Source organism: Haliotis asinina, chromosome 7, assembly GCF_037392515.1.
Source record: "Haliotis asinina isolate JCU_RB_2024 chromosome 7, JCU_Hal_asi_v2, whole genome shotgun sequence".
Taxonomy (NCBI): Eukaryota; Metazoa; Mollusca; class Gastropoda; order Lepetellida; family Haliotidae; genus Haliotis; species Haliotis asinina.
Genome location: NC_090286.1, coordinates 24908504 through 24923528, shown reverse-complemented (window position 1 = coordinate 24923528; position 15025 = coordinate 24908504).

The window sequence follows — 15025 nt, the reverse complement described above, 5'->3', positions numbered from 1 at the left end:
CAAGAATCTCTTCCGAACGTACACAATCCCCACCCTTTGGAGGACAGCATGGGCGTTCCCCCAGGGCATCGTGGTCAAACTATTACCCCTCTCCACAAACTGGTCGAGTTGCGGGGTTTCACAGGCACCAGCTCCTGTGATACAAACCAGTTGTTTTCTGAGTAAATTGTCCGCTATGCAGTTGGTTTTCTTGGCTACATTAAAGTCTAGTATGACTGTTCTGTGGCGTCGACCGGCAGAAGACGTGCTCCCTTCAAAGACATTTTTCAGACTGGCTCCTCTCCAGCCAGACTACACTAATATCCAAAGGGCGGTAAACATTTCGAATTGGAATTAATAATTACCTACCCGAAGGACAATGCGGAAAGAAATCTGAGAAAAGAACCGAACATGGCTGGTGATAGTTGAATGGTCTCTGGGCTATTTAAGAGATGGAAGTATAGGGTAATGATTGCAAGAATCACCAGCCTCGGGAATTGTGGTTATCACAACATGTTTGTTTTGGGCCAATTTTCTGGTTTACTTAACCTCAGTGAAAGGAATGGGTGATGACTGTAAACGCACAATTGCTGCTTAATTTGGGACAGATTAAAGAATATCCATAGAAGACCTATATAAACCCATAAAGGGTTGCATATTAATTTGTATAGAGTGTAACGGAAATAATAAATTTGTAATTTGAAACATGTATGTCACTGACAACATGTACAGAAAACAAGTGATTATTTGAAGCATGATTGCATATTTTGTCGCTGAAAACCCTATTGACACAAAAGAAATTCTTCCATGTCTAATAAATTGTGATGTTGTGTGAACTTAGTATTCGTTAATAAGATCACTAAAATAGCAACACGTGTTTTGCTACCAGGAGGTTTCGAACTGTCACATGACGCCTCACTTTTTGAACTTCACAAGAAGAAAGCTTGAATTAAATTACCATATGCAAAAGTCATTAACCGTATGTCAATGAAAAATGTGAAAATATTTTGGTTATCGAGCATTGTTTGTGAGAAAGGTTTCAATTTATGCTCAAATGGGTCACAATATTTGTATAGTTTCCCACATTCAGGAGTTAACAGGGGCAATTGTCTGACATATCCATGCATTAATAGGTAAAATTGTTTGGCATATTCATATGTTGACAGGGGGCGTAGTCAGACATATCTGTGCGTTAACAGGTGCAATTATCTAACATATCCATGTGTTGAGAGGTGCAATTTTTTGACAAACTGATGCGTTAAAAGGTGGAAATGTTTGACATATCCACGTGTTGAGAAATGCAATTGTTTGACCTGTCCAGATATTAACAGGTGTAAATGTCTGATATATTCACACATTACCAAGTGCATAGTCAGACATATCGGTGACTTTACAGGTACAATTGTTTGACATGCCGTTGCAGTTGCAATCGTATGTGTTTGACATATCGTTGCATTACAGGTGCAATTGTCTGACATATCCATGCATTAACAGGTGTAAATGTGTGACATATCCGCGCGGTAACAAGCGCAATTGTCTGATATAGCCATGCGTTAACATCTGTATCGTATATCAGCGTCAAATGCTTCTGATATATCCGGAATCACAAAACTGACTATGTAGGAGAGCTGTCTTAGAAATATGAAAATGGTTTGCAATGTGAAATGATCCGCGTTAGTATGTTTATGTGTCTTCATGTAGTAATGTGTGTAAGAATGTATTTTGAGTTCCTGACAAGCTTAAGCTTTCTGTACACGAACTTTAATCATCTACATATATTCCTACAATTTCGATGATTAAGATCAATTACCAAAAGTACAGTCTTCAAAATGGCGCGCTTCTGAAAAGAACACAACAACAGTATATTGATGTAAAGATCACACCAATTAAATTGAAACACGAAAGTTCAATTACTATTATAATACCGTGGAACCCAATTTCTATAAAACATGATGATATTGTTTCTCTGATATCTTACAAGATTAATACAAACGTAATGGATGAATTTAATTTTCTAAAAAATGTCATGACATTAAAATTGAAATTCCTATGGCATAAGGCCGGAATTGAAAATATTGCAACTCGGTAATTGATGTTAAAAGCACTCATTATTAAATTGTGGCCAAATGAAACAAACAATTAATGTAAAATGTGGTTAATTTCCTTAATACGTGCAACCAATTATGTTCTTCTCTGTTTTTGACGCGCTCGGAGACCCTTATTGAATACGACAAACGGTGGTAAGGCATATCTTTTCTTACTGCGTGACAGCACAAGCGTTGATGACAGTCTCCTTGGGCAGTTGCAACATGATGATCATGTCAATGACGTACTAATCAGCTGATTTGTGTCAAACATGCTGAGGGGGACAGACAAGCGGATACTGACACCAACTCGTGGGCTTGAATCTGCAGGTGCCACCCAGCCAAGCATTTAGTTATTAGTTGATTAGCGAGATAGTCAGGGATCCCACCCCGAAGCGATGGTGTGCTAGGTGTTTGGGTGTCAGAAGGGGAGGGGCGGGGCTTAACCCTCGTGACCCCTACCCCTAACAACCTAGTGTCAGGGTGTCAAGCATGGTATTAGCGGTCGGGGATAATCGTTATTAGAGATGACCCACACCATCTCGCTATTTGAGTGTCAACAGTGGACATGCTGTGATAACCGAAGGGTTATGCGATGAAGAAGTAACGACCATAGTAAGATTTGATAGAAGGATGTACGGAGCGTTTATCGTGTATGGAATGCAGCATGTTAGTCCTTGTGCTTCTGAAGATACACGTGGACCATGGGATAACCAAGCTGTTGAACAGAATAGTCCATGCGTTCTTTGTTGTGAAGACATACTTTCCCAAAAGAGGGTGTATCAATTGTGAGTTATGGGTTGAACACACTCAAACATATACATACAACACTATCTATACCACCGGCGCATTCTTTATACGCCGTTCTTTGTTGTGAAGACATACTTTCCCAAAAGAGGGTGTATCAATTGTGAGTAATGGATTGAACACACTCAAACATATACATACAACACTATTTATACCACCGGCGCCTTCTTTATACACCTATGGTACAGTCTCTGATCCACTACTGAACGTCATACATTGAATGTAAAATGCGAACGAGTAAAACGTCATAATGATAAATATACAAATGAACAATACCCTTCCAGTGATCAGATGAAGTGCTGAAGTAGTATCCTTTGTTAGATAAGGGATCTATCATACTCATGTGCTTATGAATCAATAGTAGATAGTGAGGATACCAAGCGATTGCGATAAGATTAGTGCGTCATGACTCCATTCGTCACAAACATGAAGACAAAACAAGCGCTCATCTAAACAAACATGGAGAACGGATAATTTTATGTTGTATTTCTAGGACCAAGCAATTGCTTCCTTAAAAATCACAACGAACACACATATATTTTGAAATAGCTCCTTGCGTCAGTTCCGTGTGCTTTATTATTCAGTACGAGCGTCATACGATTTATGCCAAGAAAGTGTTTCATCAAGGTTATAACATTCAAAGTCGTACAAAAGTATTTCAACGTTCAGTGCTGGACGTGTGAGAAATTTCCAGATTTGACGCATCAGTGGTAACAGTTATGTCCGATATTTTCTCCAATTTGAACTCGTACCGTGTGATCCCGTCGTAGTTTCAATAGAACCATTGACTTGTCTTTGCATGTGTTTATGCCTGGTGCCGCCATGTTCACTTGTCCGGAACAAATGTTTCACCACCATTTCGTAAACACATGTTCATGATGTGGTCGAAATCGTGCCATGGACTCTACACTTGGCACAGATTTCTAATTTCTAGTATTTTTATCGCCTTTATTGCAATAATAGAAATTTCATACACAGTAAATGTCAGTTAGATTTTTAGCATATTAAGAAACATCAATGCATATGTAATTTTATGTGATGCAGTTTGTAATTTTAATTACACAAAAACGTTTATTCAAATAATCAAAAGGTTCATATAATTTATCCTAATTCACGAATCTATGTCATAAATGCAACAAAAATATATACCAGTATGTAATGTATAACATTGCATCATTTTATTTAATATTATATAACTTCAGGTGTAAATGGAAAAATATCTCGAATTACGGTTATTTCTGACATGTGTGACACAAATGATATGACATGCTTTGGCAAATGTTTAAGCTCAAAGGAGTTCATCCGGATAGATATCACCATGCTGACGGCGACATCCTGACCGATCACCTCTTGGTTTTACCTGTATCAGGTACAGCCTTGGAACGCCTCGCCGATGTCGATGTGTGTCCAGGCGTTAACACGTACCATGCCTCATGTCCCACGAACAGATAACAGAGATTAATCAGCGAAGTGGTTTAACCGAATGATATGGAGTAATTGCTTATTTCCCCACCTTACACCTTGAACAGAACAAATGTAATTGGATTTTAGAAAGCGCTTTATGTCAATGTCGTGACTGACGCTAGAGTTGGATCATGATGTTTCGCTAGGACCAAAGTGAAAATAACCCAAACAGAGATATAATTTAATGAAACGGAATTTTTTGATCGTAATAAGATGTACACTATTTGTTAATGAGTGTGATTTTAAGCTGCCTTTGTAATGTTCCAAAAATGAAAGGACGCAGGCGATGGTCCCATATTGGGCACCTCGAAAATCGAGGCCGGACCCTGGTCATGAGCAGATAAAGATTGAACCATCGTTAGAAATTTATAAAATTATTACATTATATTAGTAAAATCTTTCCTACGGTTGGCAAACACCCGGGGCCCTTACATTTGCGGAAAGGCATTTGGACCTACCACCCATATACAGAATTTCCATCATGCCGTCTCACAGCATAACATATGGAACAGCCTGAAGTGGAAGAAAAAACATGCTTAATCAATGACTCGATAATGAAACACACATGAAAGTTACTTTAACATCGTAATCTAATATGACACCTTCAAATAAAGAACATATGAAGGCGAAGATCAAAGTGATATATACATAGAAATATCGAGCTCATTTCATTTTACATTGTTGATAACAAACAGGAATTTTATATTCTTGATTTCAAAACATAATTGAAGTATGTAGCCTGAAACAATACGCCCGCAAGGACAACATAATATGTTGAGAATCAAGTACATCGCAATCCTATTTGGGGTTTTTTGATGGCACAGATTCGAACAGAAATAATTGATATTTGAAATACAATGAGGACTGGCGTGGTTGTCATCTATTTATTTAATTTATTTATTCCCCATCAGCATAAATATCTCACAATTGATAACAAAATGTTAACTAACCTTATAAAGTATTGGTGTTATGCACGAGTAGGTCCATATGCTATTTTCCTTATGGTGGTTTTGTATGCAATTCCACATACTTCACACAAAGCGTGTCAGTTCTATAATAAAAACGCAATTCTCCAGTATCTTATCCAGTAATCTACCAAAGCATTTTTCATAACAGTTTATAGCTTTAAGGTCAACATTCAAGCTTTGCTTTTATCCATAACATGTTTAATAATTGTGGCTGCATGCCTAGACAACTCTGAACAAAGAGAACTGGTGAAAGGTGACAGCCTTGTCGGATCCCACTCTTCTCATAAATTGATTTTATTGGATTCAAGTTTATCATGTTGTACAATGTACCACCAGGGGATAGTGGGCAATACGGAATATACACAAATTTGACGCCAGACAGAAAAATGATTTAGAAATGAATGAATATCGGTTATTGTTTGTCAGTAATGGCATATTTCATTTGATTTGTTCACAGTATATTAAATTCAGGAATGCGTGCTTTGCTTAATGAATCTATGATAGATACAAAGAAAAACATAACATTTAAACACTTCCAGTTCTTGTAGAAGTTAAATATAATTGTTTCGTTGTTGAATATTTCGTTTCCCCGTGCCCGTCTTTACGATTTTGTTGCCTGAACAGATCCGCCTGATAAACATTCCATCAACTCCGTTTTGAACAGTAAACATCTCAATTCATAAACGAAAGATCAAAATGAAATACCTTTGAGCATAAACATGTGTGTACTGTGTGGAGTAAAATCACTTTGGAGAATTGAGAAGTTGAACTTGTGAGATCACCTGCGCTTGGCAGGCTTGTCTTCAGGAAGAATTCTGTTAAGAGTATAATTGATATTAACCACTACGTGCTTTGGACATGTAAGTAATTATATTTTTGATTAAACGAAAGTATTTTAGAATGAAGACATACATATACGTATATACGTATATCTGTTGTCCTCGTAAATACACTAAATTTGTTGGGTTTAATTTTCTTGACAGATGCTAAGTCTTTTAAGTGGATATAACATAGAATGGACTGGAGTTTTGTGAAACTAGCCACTGCCAGTAATACTTAAACGGACCAAAAGGTGGGCGTATATTGCTCCGCCAGCACGAATGCATGCAAAGACAGGACAATTGTTCACAGAAATGAGAAAAATAAGGTCAAAATATCAAAACCAACCATCTCTTTGGCAAGATTCGTATAGGGCTCTTTGAAATCTCAACAGAGAGCACATGCATGATTGTGCCTCAAAAGTATACTCCAAATGAAGCAGATGGTTGACGTAAAGGGAAAGTTGACAATTTGAAGTTGAAGTCATTCCTCTTGAGATACAGCCAAGTGGAGAGCTTGTGTTACTCTAGAGCTTTATGCAATGGCTTAAATCAAATTTTAAACAGATAAAACAGAGGTGTTTGGCCACAGTGGAGTCAAATATTTCTTGTTCAGAGGGGTAAATCGGTTGAACTAAGGGCCACATGACCGCACTTTTGAACGGTATCGGGCAACTGACATACCTGACGCTACATTTCAACATCGTGGTGAGTGAAATTCAGATGACATTTGCTTAAATGTCGATAACTATTCTTAAACATTTGAACACTGATTTGAAAATTTATCTGTGGTCTCGGTGTTTATTGGATATATTTCGTGGATGAAGACTTTTCGCTTAAGTGTCTAGTGGATAGTGAGTACAACGTTGAAAAGGAACTGAGGCATTATCGAGTTCCGTAAGCATCATTAGTAGCATGACACCACTATCAAATTATTAACAATAGTTGTGAGAAAAAAATATATATAGTCAACCCTGTTAGCTATTTGTAGTTATTATGATGGCGAACGTATTGAGAAAAGAAGGACAATTATAGTCGTGAATAGTGGAGTTAAAAATGATAATGAAATGTCTACTGTCATTCCTCATTGTACAGTATATGTCTGAAGCATCAGTTTAGAGTCGCCTCCCTTGGCACGCGCTGTCGCCGTGGGGAAGGGATGCATCACTGAAGGAGAAGTGTGAATGAGAAAGGAGAGATGTCCACACATTCATTCACACTTTTGTAGTAGCCCCCGGGTAGAAGTAGTGCGAAACATATATCTTCTTGAGAAAAATCACAGGCATTACCCATGTGCTTGAGTAATTATTCTTCATTATGTGGCAGAGGACACCACGTCAAGCACACGTTAAGTCCCGACGGTTTACAATGGGGTATTTACATTGCCCTTTCCATGAATGCATTTTTGTCGTATAAGATCGCCCTTCTTAATGCATTGGGTGTTCTTATTGTAGGACAATGTTATGTAAGGTAAAGTGAATTACGGAAAAGATTCTGTTATATGTTGTGAATAGTGTAATTTTCGTGCCTTTAAAACGACGGTATATACTGACTATGTTTGAGTTATTTTGTAAATAGTGGTATGTAAGTAATCACGTGTTTTGTTCAGCTGCATGTAGGTGGTCACGATATTGTTAAGTTAATTATAATAATAACAATAGTGTTAAACTGTCAAAACATTAGTGTAGATCCGGTGTGGTATCATCTTCGGATGTGTTAAATACACTGTATCATGTATTTGTTATCATGTATAATACACTGTATCATGATATGTTAAGTCACCGTATGCAGGTGTTTGCTTAGCTCTGTTCGCAGTAGTTTACAGTGACGTGCAATCATTTACATTGCTGAATGATGATAAAGTTCATATATATTTATTTATAAAATAGACATATATGTCACAGTACATTTTATAAATGAAACAATAAATGGATGAACAACTTCTTTATAAACAGTTATATACATTATACCAAACCATAATCCACACAATGCTAGCCTTCCCCGGGCCACAGCTTCTGAATGTCTGTTAAACACGTAACCACACACGCACGCACGCAAGCACGCACGCACGCACGCACGCACGCACGCTCACACTCACATGCACACTCACATGCACACCACACCACACACACATACACACGCACACACTCACATGCACACACACACGCACACGCAAACGTATGTGTACGCACACACAGAACACACACGCACACACAGAACACACACACGCACACACTCTCTCTCACACACACCACACACATACACACGCGCGCACACACTCACACACAACACTATACAACAAACGTATGTAGCTTGTCAGGAACATGTGGATAAAAAGGTTTGCACTCGACTGCTACAAAATGAAATATGTTTTCATATGATCAAATTGTTCATTTATTAACGCGCCAAATAGGAACTACCACATGTCAGTTTATTTAAGAAGTTATTTCAACAGAATATTGTAGCATATAGATGGAGACAGTCTTCAAATGGTATTTTATCCAAGCAGTAGAAGACTTTTCTTTGCCTTGCGTTTCAGGACTTGCCGAACAGATGACGGGATCCAAGTCGTTTTGCGACAGGGATCTTTGTTAATCACAGGTAAAAACTTCGGGTAGAACAATGGAAAACAACATCAAACAGTGACGCCGTCTCTTTAAAATCTGCCGTCTCTTTAAAATCTACCCAGAGGCGTTACACCTTTTGCATACCTAGGTGTCAACAGGTGCGTTTAGATGTTTTCAGATGGCTTCCATTTATATGATCTAGCGATAATATCTGTCTTTGATATGAAACAGAAATGAGATTATAGCTGGCCAAATGTATTGTATATGAGGAATACCATAAACACACTAATGCGATGAAAGGTAACCTAAACACTGTGCTTTGGATAATAAATTCTGTTCCAATATATTGCGATTCAGGTACCCACATTGCGATATATTGGGAACTACGTGTTTGACAGTGAGTGATGTTGATTGTGCATGTCAATCTTATTGCCTACATTATAGTTTCCTAAAGATATATGTTATGGCTCTGATAACAGCAAAATCAATATTGGGTTGTATAGTCAGGGATTCTGTTTTTCTTATACAGTTGATAGTATTACACTACAGTATACCGTTTTGTCATTGAAGTAAAGGACAACATTTGTTTACCTCGACACTATAATACACATATGACGGAATGCGTCACTGCAGGTAAATTGTGTATGATAAACGTATGCTTCAGAACATATTTGCTTCACGGTGGATTTTTCTTTAGCTTCAGGATCCACAATCCCTGTGTCTCATACTATGAATGAATGACAAATCTTAGTGTGCGGAATATGTCATCAACATTTGAACAATGCAACATTTCATATATCAAAATTAATATGGGAGTGCACAATTTGACGTTTTGAGTGACATTTCAGATGCATCCCAAAGACGTGGGTTGGTGACGTATGTCAGATGATGCAGACAACCGTTGTTTGTGGTTTTGGTTGACGTGGAGTATGCCACTTTGACTGGATGTGTGAAAACGTAGTGAAATGTCTTTGATGCGTCACGCATGTTTCAGCCATTTGCAGTAAAAGGTCCCACGTTAGATCTGAAATGTGTGAGCGTGGTGAGTTCCGCATAGTTCGGGTGTGTTTTCCGTGATTGACATCACTTGATGGTACGACATTCACGTGCCTTGCCTACCATGGCGATGCTCTTGATTTCACACACAACACGGACCTTTGTTTGTAAGGATTCTATTAAAACAGCCCGAGATAAACATAATAACACTGAATATAATTACCATAGAATATGAGCTTTGGCAAGGATATAAAAATACTTATTTTTGGAAGTAACAAACAATAACTACACTCATTCAACTGACGATGGGGCAAGTATTAGACCAGAAACGTCGTGTGTAAATCCGAAAGAAGATGTTTCTTACCCTACAAACTTCTATATGCCTATCAGACATCTGAAGTAACAAACCTGTTTTTAAATGGGTTAGTTTTGCTCAAGTACAGATCTGTTCATATATTTAAACATTAAATAAACATAGCATTTATTAATAATCTAATAATCTCACATTCATGTAAATCAACTGGAATTCTCTTTCATCTGATAAGCATTATGTCAGTTCATAAATACTATACAAAGTCCATGAATATTTCTTTGTGGTGTAAATCTTCCTTTGAGGGCGAGCCCAGAGACTCCCAACCACAGTTACGTTAAATAGCACTATAGAGGAGGTGCACAGGAAATGTCCCCAAAAGGAACTATTAGCTCGTAAAACTACCATCTGTCGGCTCGTATTGATCACCTTGAAGCTATAACCGACGTCATACGGAGATCGATGTAAGACCGGCTTTGATTGGCTGGTAACTCCGCCTACGTGCTTTTAAGGTTAAATCGGCAATTCCCGGAAGGCCGGAGTTAACCGAAGGTAGACGGAAGCCTTGTCGTCAATATTAATTTCATTAAAGGGGCGGGGATAGCCCTCTTGGGCGACTTTTAATGAAATTAACGCACGGTGCTTAGGGCTTAGACTTGGAAGCTTGACAGTGTGTAATAATGGAAAACAAAATAGATGAAGTACACTTACCTGGGGGTGCAATAAAGAAAACACAATTTTATCCTGCAGACCCAGAATTACACATCCGATCTGTTAAAGCAACTGTATTTGTTGTCATCCTCGATTAGGTGGCTTTAGGTTCTGAGATCCATTCATACTAATCGTTTGTGATCAGCATGGCTTACGGGCGATGCTTGACTAATTTATACACTTTGTTATGTTTTAAAATTTCTCTTTATATTGTTGATTCATGAGACAGTGTTCTGAGAGGGAGAATTATTTGGTCAGTCATGCTTACAGATGATGATGTGAATTAAACATTGTCTTTTAAAGTTATCTAAAATATTCGGAGACCGTCAAAGTGTCAATTTCATCTACATGTTTTTGAATACGTGTTGCAAATGTCATAAGAGAGTTAAACCTAACAACACCTGTACGTATATTTCTATGGGTTCCTGAATTGAACATGTGAACCTTATGCATGGTTTATAAAACAATAGACAATACCCTATCTTCGTCACTGTTTTATGAAAACATTGTTAATTTATTGATAAGTATATGTACATTTTTCTATCAATCTATAATTTTGTATGATAAGTTGCTGTGCATATCTAAATATTTTTGCAGTGAAAAATATTTTATCTATTCGTTATACCGCGTTCCTGTCAGCCATGTTAGCTGTATCTATTATTACCTCCATACGTATTGCGTCATTATAGCATTGTGACATCATGATCACTGTTCAGTAGTTTTACCTGATGCTGGCACCGTAACAGACCACGACACTTTGCATCAAAGAATGAAAAGAAGATGAAATCCAGGAAATTCTTCACATTCATGTACACGTTAGTTGTGTATCATTGATGTAAAATTTGTGTAAAATGTGAAAGTGCTGTCTCTGGGGAGACCAATGAAGACAGATTTTGTTCTCAACATCACAAGACAGTATACAACGTGTGTCGTACTGTACGTTTGTCTTGGTGACACTAAAGCTCGTTAATGACGGTTCAACAAAGACGCGCATCTACCGAGGAAAGACGTGTCGGAAGTGTCTGAGATGACACATAGGACAATTTGCACAGACACATAATATAGCATAATTGGCTGGTGGGGCGCAGGCTTTTGCATATGTATGGTGAGTGAGTATGATTTTACGCAGCTTTTTACAGTATTCCAATATCACACCTAAAGTAGCCTTCACACGCTGAACCCACGTGGGGAATCGAACCTGCGTCTGCGGTGTGACGGGCGGGCGCTTCAACCATAGTCTGCTCACCGCCTTTTATAATTAAAATTGCGCGTATTTCATCCGTGTGTCTTTATTAGATGTGCGTGTGCGTGCGCGCTTGAGTGTGTGTGCATGCATCGATGGGTGCAGTGATGAGTGCTGAGAGTGAGAACAGTTAACCATAACCCGTCAAACTTACGCACGGACGCACGCACGCACGGACGCACGGACGCACATGCTTTCATCCCAAACAGACCAGCAGATGTCCTGACACAGTTGGTCAAAGTCTCTAGATTCAGAAAAAGGTAATTCTATGTATACAGCCGTATGTCAGAGTTTAAACAGTAATGTACTGGTTGGTGTTGGTTAAATCCAATGTCCAAATACAGGCTTGTTTCTTCCGGCAGATTGCAGTATGACCTTATCCACTAATTCTGCTCATGCGTTGTACAAAACTCAGCCGCCCTTGTGCCTACACAACATACATATGTACGAATATCAAGTTTACATTGCACACATATTCTGTCGCGGATGATATATAGGTGTAGCATGTATATAGGCTTGTTTGACAGCTGATAAAGACTTTATCGCCTTTGTTGTATTATTCATAGCAGATGTGATATGTACATCGATCTGTCAATCTTGACAATTTGATTCACTTTGATGTCATTAGCACCTGCAGGAAGATACCCCAGTCTTCAAACTTCATGACTGTTTCATTTCAAAACAATTCAAAACAGTTCATTTTATGACAGTTATGATAGAGAATATACGAAACATTTATTCAATAACTAATTAGTAAATATTCGCTAATATGGAAACCTCGTTTATTGAAGTGTCTTCATATGTACAAATGGCATTATTCAGTAAAAATGATTTTGTTGAATTTGTTGAAATTTTCTCGGAAAATCGTCTCAAATTAAGGGTTTCACATTTGTGAAACAGAAATAGTTTTCAGCAAGAGGTTTACATTATGCAACACATAACAATCAGAAAATATTTAGGAAAATGATTAGTTTTACTTTAATTGTATCATAGATGCTATACAAAGTCAGATAGAATATGAATCAATCTATCTTACTACTATTCAATGAATCTTCATCTGTAAACATTCCAAGAAGGTTTTTCAACTACTTCTCCAGAGCAAGTGATACTCAGTATGACATTAAACAAAATAGTACAGGCCAACACACAATTGTGTCAAATAAAAGGATATATACATATATCTTCTTCCAAAATAGACAGACTGAAGCCTTCAAACTGCTTTAAATGTGGCACATAGAGTGTTTCTATTAATTATTAGCAAGTATCATGCCCTTATTTCTCATAAAGCGAAAGAAGATAAACAATTCATTTAGCTTATTAAGTATATTGCCTTGCCCTGAGAGGAAAAGGTTTGAAATTAAGTTCACTTGCTTATTGAAACCGTTGGATGTTGACTCAAGTTCAGTCCCAATATAATGAATGATATGCAATATGATGGGTCACTTAAAATATATCCACTTACAGCTTCGAGAAATTTCTAAATGAAACCACGCATTACTTTACTCTACTGATCGGATGTGATACATTTCAAATTTTCATCTAAAGCCTCCAGGCGACTGACTTAAAATCATAGCATTGTGCCAAGTGGGTTATTTCATATTGCACTTTTTTCAAAAGTGAGGATAATTATTTCTATCTAAATTCAAATTATATTTAATTAGTTTTCTACTTCGTGGAGTTAGACGACTCTCTAGGCATATCGCATGTCGCCTATTTGTTTCTTTGAAGTAACTTCGAAAGAGAACGTGATTTTAATAGCAAATTTGTTTCTCAGGTTAAGTGGGTCTTTATATGAAGCAACTTTTTCTTGAACGACGACGATTTAACGATTTCATGCTCCATTCATTCAATTAGAGATTCTGAAAATTTTAATCCACAAATATTTGTCAAACTAACACCGTGTCTGTCTTTGAAATCAACAACAGGTGTGTTTAGCACAGGTGTTGACAGCATCTAAGAAAACTAACAAAATCACTGCTTGTGATCGTGTTTTCATTGTTTAAATCAGACACCGCTCTCAAAGATTTAATGGTTAGAGAATTTCTCAAACGTTTTCTCAGCTCAATTTTCCTATAACGAACAATATCAATTAGCATGGCCCGTTGGTTGCTTTGGGTCGGATTTGAGAAAGGAAGGGAACTTTTAAAAGCGTTTTAGACACCATTTCAAAAGTAAAATGTTTTTCTTCTGCTTGGAAGATTTCACAGTGAATGAATTCGTAGTTGAACAAAATTGACATTGTCCGAGGTTTCCGCTTGAATGACCAAGGCAAACGAACGCTCTGCAGTCTCGCGTTCCATAACCATGGTCCCTGCTTGGGTCTCTCCGGATTTCACGGTCAACTAAACTCGGAGTGTTCGACCGGGTTATTGGATTATGCTCGGGCTCGAAATCATTGTTAAAATCCGCCCGTGCATTTTATTTAGTGGGATTCATTAAGGCCGTGAAATGGAGCAATATTATCGTCCTTGGACGGAACACTTGAGGGTAGTCCGGGTACGTCACAGCGTTTACAGAAACGACATTGTCAGCAACGACCGGAAAGGGATGTGTTTGAAATCTGACTCAACCTACGTATATCAGTTTCATGTTGAACAACATACGGGACTGATGTCATATTGATTGGGAATGTGGGGTGGGGGGTTGGGGGTGTGTGTGTGTGGGGGGTGTTAGCCAGTCAGGCGGGTGGGATCTGAGCACAGGGAGGGGATGGTTGGGCTGGGGGATGGGGCACTGGTAGACTAATCCGGTTTCAACCATGGTTTAAGTAGGTAACAAAAATGTTACGCTGAACATTGTTGAATAAGAAACATAAAAGATCCAATTATCTTTGTTAGAGAAAGAGGTTGGTATGAAGAGTGCAAAATTAATTTTATGACGTCCTGAAGGTTTGTAGACTCTGTGTATGATCACTTGACACATACAACGTGATGAACATTAAACACGTGTCTCTTTACCTTATTTTTTAAAACAAGGAAATGTGTCAATTAAACATAGAAGCAACATTGGATTTTGTAGGAACAGTTTATAAAACTTAAAATATTACTTAATAAATGTTTGTCATAAAGTTAGTTTCAG